Raw genomic sequence first — 7,473 nt, forward strand, 5'->3', positions numbered from 1 at the left:
CCCCCCCCCCCCCCCCCCCCCCCCCCCCCCCCCCCCCCCCCAACTCTGCTAAGGCAGAATTTTGTAACCTTGAAGGTTGAGAACAGATTCAGGGATTTTTTACTTTTGTTTTCCTTTTTCTGGGTTTTGATTTTGTTTTCATTTTCCCGGCTGTCTGTCGTTTGTTCTGCTTTGCTTTTAAGACAGCTTCATCACATAGCCCACGCTAGGCTCAATACTCCACCTTCCTGCCCTAACCTCCACCCGGAGTGTTGGGATGGAAGATTTTGTATGAACTAATTGTGGTAATGCACGCCTTTAATCCCAGCACTTGAGAGGCAGAAGCAAACTCCAGCTTGATCTACGTAGGGAGTTCCAGGTCAGCCAGAGCTACATTGTGATACTCTTGTCTCAAAACAAAACTAAACTAATAATAATAACAACAACAACAACAACAAAAGATTTAAAGAAGGAGGGGCTGGATAGATGGCTTTTCTTCCACAGGACTCAGATGGCTCACAGCCTTCCAAAACCCTCTGCTGACAGCTGGCACGCAAGTGGTGCGCAGAGGATAGGCAGGAAACACACTCACACACAGTAAATAAAATTCTTAACACTTTATTTAAAAAAAAAAAAAAAAAGACTGCCTACCACATGGCCTGGCTTTAGAATTATTTCAGTACAGCAAAAAGAATAAAATGGGACAGAAAACTTCAAGAAATAAAAAAACAAAGGAATATTGTTTCATGAATCCTTTGTTTTTGTTTTCTGTGTATCAGAAGTATAGTCTTCTTTTGCTGTTGTTGGTTTTTGTTTGCTTCCTTGTTTCCAGACTAAGTTTCTCTGTGCAGTCCCAGCTGTCCTGGAACTCACTCTGCAGAGTTTGGCCTCAAACTCAAGAAATCTGCCTGCCTCTGCTAGGATTAAAAGTGTATACCACCATGCCTGGCTAGAAGTGTGATTTTCAAAAAGTTTAAAACATGGGACTAGAGATGTGGCTCAGCAGTTAAGAGCACTTGTTCAATTCCCAGCACCCACATGGTGGTTCACAACCATCCATAACTCCAGTTCCAGGGCTCAGCTGCTCTCTTTCAACTTCCATGGGAACCAAACATTCACATAGAGTATAGATATGAGAATCACGCCAAGTCTTTCAATGTAGTTTTGCTTTGCCATGTCCCCACTGGGGAAAAGAAAGTCAAATTTAAACTCATTTATTGGTCGTTTATACTTCTTTTAAGAACTGTTTGGTTTATCATTAATTGATCAAATTATTTGTTTTGTTGGTAGTTTGAGGAGTTTGTATATTCTACATATCAATCCCATCTCAGATGAGTGGTTTTCCATTTTGCAGGCTGTCTTTTCATTCTTTTTTTCTTTGCTGTACAAAAGCATTTTAGTTTATGACTCTGTTTGTCAATTCTTGTTATTATTTCTTGGGTATTGGAGTTCCTTTCAGAAAGTCCTTATCTGATCGTGCTGGGTAGTGGTAGCAATGCCCTTTAATCCCAACAAAGTCGATCTCTGGAGGGCAGTCTTACAAAAATGAGTTTCAAAACAGCCAGAGCTACACAGAGAAATCCTGTCTAGAAAAAGAAAGGAAGAAAGGAAGGAAGGAAGGAAGGAAGGAAGGAAGGAAGGAAGGAAGGAAGAAAGAAAGAAAGAAAGAAAGAAAGAAAGTCCTGTCTCTGCCTGGATCTCAAAGTGTTTCACCCAGCCATTAAAAAAAAAATTCATTTCTGAAAAAAAACCTAATTTATGTGTATATGTGTGTACCTGCTTGTATGTATATGTACATGCCTGTAATATGCATTACATGGATACATTGTTCTTAGAGGACAGAAGAGGGCATCATATTCCCTGGAATTAGAGTTACAGACCGTAATAAGCTGTTACATATATGCTGAGAACTGTACCTAGGTCCTGGGCAAGAGCATCAAGCTGCCTAAATGGCTGAGCCATCTCTCCAGTCCTGTGTCCATTTTTGTAGAGCAGGCAACAGAGATCTTGTTCCATTCTTCTACTTACAGTTATCCAATCATCCAGACTATTTGGTGAAGAGACTGTTTTTTTCCCAAAAACATGTCTTTGTCACCTGTCTTGAAAATCATATGTATGTAGTCACATGATTTCACTTCTAGGTTCTCTATTCTATTACATTGATTTACATGTTTTTGCTTTGGTTTCATTGGAACGTGTGGATGACATTAGGGAACAGTCATCTCACTTATGTTAATTCTACCAGTGTTCAAGCATGGGAGGTCTTGCCATTTTGAGTGTTTTAAAGTTTTCATTGTAGAGGTCATCCTTTGAAGAGACTGTTCTCCAATGTGCATTTTTTTTTTTTTTTTTTGGCATCCTTTAAAAAAAATTGGGTTATAGGTGCATGGTTGTATCTGGGTGTCCTATTCTAGTCCTTTGATCGACATTTTTTTTTGTGCCAGTATCAGGCTATTTTTGTTACTGTTTATTCAAGCCAGAATAAACAGAATTTCTGTGTGTATGAGCACTTTTCTTTGCAGACCTCAGCTCTACTACCTGAGTAATACTTTTACTCTTTAGAGTAGGTTCCTTCCTAATGCTGCTGCCCTTCAATACAGTTCCTCATGTTGTATTGACCCCCAACCACAAAATTATTTTCATCGCTACTTTGTAACTGTAATTTTGATACTGTTGTGAATCATAATGTAAGTATCTAATATGCAACTCCCAAAGGGGTCACCACCCACAGGTTGAGAACCACTGCTTTAGAGCAAGGAAAACAGGCTATCAATAATCCAATGGTTGGTGAGGCTATTGAAAGGATCTGTATCAGCTCAGGACTCCCAAGACCAAGTTTTCAGCACAAAGGAGATTTGTTTGCTCCAGAGGGACAAAGGGTAGGAAAAAAAAAAACAAAAACAGACGATAGAAAAAAGGAAGGAGGGGAAGGGAACAAGGAGAGGGGCAGGGATATTTGTCCCTAATTGGTGGGGGAAGTGGTTTACAAAGGATTGCCTCTGGATAGAGAGGAAGCAGATGTGGTCCATAGGCAAATAGCAGTTTATAAAGGCCTGCCAAAGCCATTCTCACCATGCTCCAGCTGGTCAGAGTCCCTTCACTTATTTCTCTCTCTAAATATCTTATTCTACATTTGATCCTCATTTTTGACAAAGCAAAACATTGACTACTTCATTCTCGGCTGTGGCATCACATTTCTGAAGAGAATGACACAAAATATTCTAGCCACTGTGTACTTCATGGCTGGGCCTGCAATGAAAAGAACACTGGGAGTAGAGTACTCTAAGCATTTAGGGATGAGGCTTCTTATCTTCTGGCTTGGCATGTTTTTGTTCGTTTGCTTCTTTGGTTGGTTTTCTCTGTGTAGCTTTGACTCTCCTGGACTTGATTTGTAGACCAGATTGGCCTCGAACTCACAGCCTCTGCCTTCCTGAGCACTGGGATTAAGGCGTGCACCACCACACCCAGCTTTGTTTGTTTTGCTTTTGAGGCAGGGTCCTACTGAATAACCCTAGTTGACCTAAAAGTCTCTGAAGACCAGACTAGCCTTGAACTTGCTGTGATCTTCCTGCCTCTACCTCTGCTGGAATTATTGACATGTGCCACAATGCCCAGGTAGGTACCTACCTTGAAACAAGAGTTCACTATTGAATGACTTCTCCACTAAGGCAATAAATCAGTTGAGCCAAATTAAAGTATAAAGGCAGTTTTATTTGGGGCAGCTCTCTTGGCAGATTCATGGGTCCCAAGGAAAGAGGCCAGGGAAATTGCCATGCAGACAGGGGCAGTTAGGGGCAGGCAGAGAAAGAGAGAGCATGTATACATAGGGAAAGAGAAATGCAGAGAGAGAGAGACCAAAAAGGAAGAGCCTCTCGGGGAGGGGAAGCCCAGCCTGAGCTAGAAAATTCAGGGTAGAGGACTGGCATGCCAACCATGCCCTGTAACAGGTAGGGACTGAGGGATTCTGGGAGAAACTAGAAGACAGGTGTGCTTTGATATGTTAAATAGACTCTTCAGCTGTTTGTCCTGGGTCTGAAGTTGATCATCTATTACAAAAGGAACTATATGGGGAGCTGAGGAAACCCTAACTGAATAGTGTATGTATTGTTGACATGGGCACAGACCTGTCAAGGACCTAACACCTCAGGCTTATGGGAATGACAAAGCCTTCCACTAGTCCAAGTGTGGACGTTGACAGTGCATGCAAGTACAAGTATTTAGGAATGACTGACCAGTGTGTGCAAAACCCAGCTCCCTCTTCCTAGATGCTTAGAACCTGAGACTGTTGTGGTTATTGTATTTGACTCTAGAGGGTTTCTCTACTCTGTCTAGTTCCCAAATAATCAAAACAGAGACCGCTTGGACTTATAAAAGCATTAAAGCTTAAGTAACCGGTCAACCCTCTAAGCTATTCTTGCTATTTCCCAGCTACACATCCCATGTTCTCTGCCTTAATTGTTCCTGTCTGGGTTGCTTCTCTTCTATCAGGCCAGCCCTCATGGCTACACGCTCATAGTCCCCACGGTGACTTCCTTCTAACTTCCTCTCCTCCTGCTACCTCTTCTCCTTTCTCTCTCTCTCTCTCTCCTTGTGGTCCTTCTGAGACCCCCAAGGCCAGGAACTGAAGCCCTGCCTACTCTCTTCTGCCCAGTCACAGGCTTCAGCGACTTTATTAACCAATTCACTTTTAATTAAGTAGAGCAAAGCTTACACAGCAAATTCAGGTATACCCGAGAATGTGTTCAGTGTACAGTGACAATATCATATCATCTGGGTGGCAACCAGACCATGGGGGCTAGTAATTAGCATTAGAATACATAGCACCAGACCAACCCCCAACATGATTGTTCTCGTGCAGTGTAGAGACCTACTGGGAATAACTCTTCCCCCTGTATTGTATATACTAAGGAAGCTGCTTTACCATTGTGGTATAGTGTCATTTCCGTAGTGCAGTGGTTATCATGCTCAGCTCACACAACTGTAGTATAGTCTGTGTGCTCCTATCAGAGCCAGCACAGCCCATACACCAGCTTTTCTGTGTCACTGTGTGTCTGTCCTTTATTCCCTCACTTGCCAAAGGGCCAAGGCCTGATGGATACAGAGGCACTGGAAAAGGCATGGCTTTCCTTCAAACGTTGACAATGTTTCATTAATAAGAGACAAAAAAGTCAGTAACATGATTGGAATGATATAAAGTTGGGAATGTTGATAAATCATATAAATGTTATTTTCTTTATACTTCTGTTTAAGTCAATTTTTTTAGAATAAAAATTTTCTAATATTAAAGTACATGGAACATAGCGTCTCTGACAACTTCACTTGTGATGAGATTAATGTTTGGAATACATAAAGAGCTTTAAGGTTTTTTTTTTTTTTCCTTTAATTAAACACTGGCATCCCCCAAAGTGCCAATCAATAAATGGCAAATAAACAGATAATTCTTGAAAAAAAAATTACAAACATTTACACTAATACTTAAAAATATTAATAGCCAGTAAATACATTTAAAAAAACTGTTCAATATCCTTAACCATCAGAGAAACACAAATCAAAACTATGTTGAGATTGCAATTCACCCAGTCAGACTGGCTATCAGGAAGAAAACAAAACAAATACTTATTGAAAATTCGGGGAAAGAGGAACACTCACACACTTCTGGTGGAATGTAATTAGTGTAGCTGATGTCGAAATAAGTATGGAGTTTCCTCTGAAAGCTAAAACGAGAGCTACCATATGGCCTCGGCACACTTCTCCCTTGGAGGACTCTGACCTGGAGGAATCTAAACACAGCAGAGAACCCGGCACATCTATGTGAAATATAGCACAGACAGGCACCACAGACAGATTCTGCACTGGCCTACTGGCCCATCAGTTGATGGGTAATGCCACACATAACACACAACGACACTTACACATCCACAACGAATGCAACTGTGTCATCTGCAGGAAAATGGATGGGGCAAGAGACCATGATGTTAAGCAAATTAAGCCAGACTCAGAAAGACAAATACCAAAGCTGAGTGTGGGGGCAGTAATGGCAGAACTAAGAAGGCTAATCCAAGAGGATTGCTGTAAGGGCAACGTGGGCTACAAAACCTACCCAACCCGAAAGCTTCAGAGGTTGGAGAAATGGCTCAGTGCTCAATAGCATGTCAATAGCTGTTGCTGAAAACCCAAGTTTGGTTCCCAGCCCACATATCAGGTGGCTCAGAACTGCCCATAACTCTAGCTCCAGAGGGCTCTGGCCTCTGAGGACATCTGCACACACAAATTGGAAATAAATTTAAAAAAAAAAAACTTCCCACAAACAGTTTTCTCACACTAGCACAGCCTTTATTCAAAGCACACACACATGCATACAATGACTATCAGGGAAGAGGAAAGGGACCATGGGAGATAAATATATATGATGAAAATGTCATGACAAAACCCATTATTTTCTACAATGAATATATACTAGTAATAAAAAAGGAACGAAGTGTTGACTTGTCTTACAAAGTGAATGCTGAAATCATGCTAAGTCAGATAAGCCAGATAAAAAAGAACACAATTTTTTTATGTATAATATCCAGAAAAGGTGAAGCTACAGAAACAGAAAGATTGGTAATTATTATGTGCAGGGGACAGAGGAGAGGAGGAGGAGCAACTGCTCAGTGGGCAGAGTTTTTCAAGTTTCAAAAAATATTCTAGAACAAGGGGGAAGGGAAAGTTGTCCAATATTATGGATCTAGTAAATATCACTGAAATGTACATTTAAAATATTAATTTAACACATCACTTTCACTTCAGTTATCAAATGCTGTCCACAAATGCACAGTCTTACACAGTTCAGTGTCTTAACAAGTTTGTTACCCACAAAACCCAAGGTATAGAGCATTGCCATCACTCCACAAGGATCCTCCTTAGCAACCACTGCTGTCTTCAGCACCCATAGCTGACTTTCCCTCCAGATTTCAGTAACTATACAATATTTCCTCCTCTTTCTTGCTTCTCTCAATGTTCTGGATCACAGGAAGATATGTTGTTTTTATAAATAACTGCAAGGGTTCAATTGTGACCTTATTATGGTCACACAAGTCACATATGCAGGCTGCAATGAATGGCTTTGCCCACTCCTCCAAACTACCTTTCAATCTATTTGTACTCCTGTTACCTCACTGTGATGATGGTTTTAATTTCTACATCTCAGAAAATGATATTGCATGTGCATTGTTTCTTTCTCCTTTTTTTTAATTTTTTTTGTACACCAGCATGACCAAAGAGGGCACCAGATCTCATTATAGATGCTTATGAGCCACCACATGGTTGCTGGAAATTGAACTCAGGACCTTTGAGAGAGCAGCCAGTGCTCTCAACCTTTGAGCCATCTCTCCAGCCCGAGTATTGTTTCTTAAGTAGCTTTAGGTCAGGGACAATGGCTTAGCAGTAGAGCACTTGCCTAGCACTGTTTGAAACCCTGGGTTAGGTCCTCAGCACTGAAAAATGACAAAAAAA

The sequence above is a fragment of the Psammomys obesus genome, unplaced genomic scaffold (assembly GCF_907164565.1).
Source record: "Psammomys obesus unplaced genomic scaffold, mPsaObe1.curated_primary_1811, whole genome shotgun sequence".
Classification (NCBI taxonomy): Eukaryota; Metazoa; Chordata; class Mammalia; order Rodentia; family Muridae; genus Psammomys; species Psammomys obesus.